This window comes from Pteropus medius, unplaced genomic scaffold (genome assembly GCF_902729225.1).
Source record: "Pteropus medius unplaced genomic scaffold, Ma_sr-lr_union100, whole genome shotgun sequence".
Lineage (NCBI taxonomy): Eukaryota > Metazoa > Chordata > Mammalia > Chiroptera > Pteropodidae > Pteropus > Pteropus medius.
Genome location: NW_024349803.1, coordinates 14,427,335 through 14,427,890, shown reverse-complemented (window position 1 = coordinate 14,427,890; position 556 = coordinate 14,427,335). Strand labels below are relative to the sequence as shown.

The 556-nt window shown below is 30.2% G+C and overlaps 1 pseudogene; it reads left to right on the top strand.

The window, feature by feature from the left end:
- The first annotated feature begins 209 nt into the window (after positions 1-209).
- LOC120582549 (uncharacterized) lies at positions 210-327 on the top strand (annotated as a pseudogene).
- The last annotated feature ends 229 nt before the right edge of the window (positions 328-556 follow it).

Genomic DNA, 556 nt, shown 5'->3' with positions numbered 1-556 from the left:
GGTATGATTGGAGTCTTTAAAGAATCTTTTAAAATTTGAATACAATTAATATGTGGAATTATAATCTAAAAAATATTTTCAAAAATAAAAGACCTAAATCTGAATATCGAAAATTGACCCAAAGTGGTTATAATTTAAGATTAATCTTATTAAACTTTAGAAATAATAAAAATGTTCTCCATGAGGGCATCTTTACAATAAAAGAAGATGTCTACAGCCATGCCACCCTGAACGTGCCCATCTCGTCTGATCTTGAAAAATAAGTAGGGTCAGGCCTGGTTAGTACTTGGATGGGAGACCACCTAGGAAGACCAGGTGCTGTAGTCATTAAAATAAACAAACAAACAAAAAAACAAATAAATAAAAATAAGGGAAGAAGAAAGACACCAAGAGAACAATAAAATAATCTATTTGTTTACCACATGGGGATAAAATAAAGGGATGTAATTTAAAGCTGAATAAACCATTTAGTAAGAGCCTAAGTAAGGAAAGGGACTTAGGACTTTATAAAAAGCATTCATATAAAGATAACAACTGAACAGAATTATGAACTTTT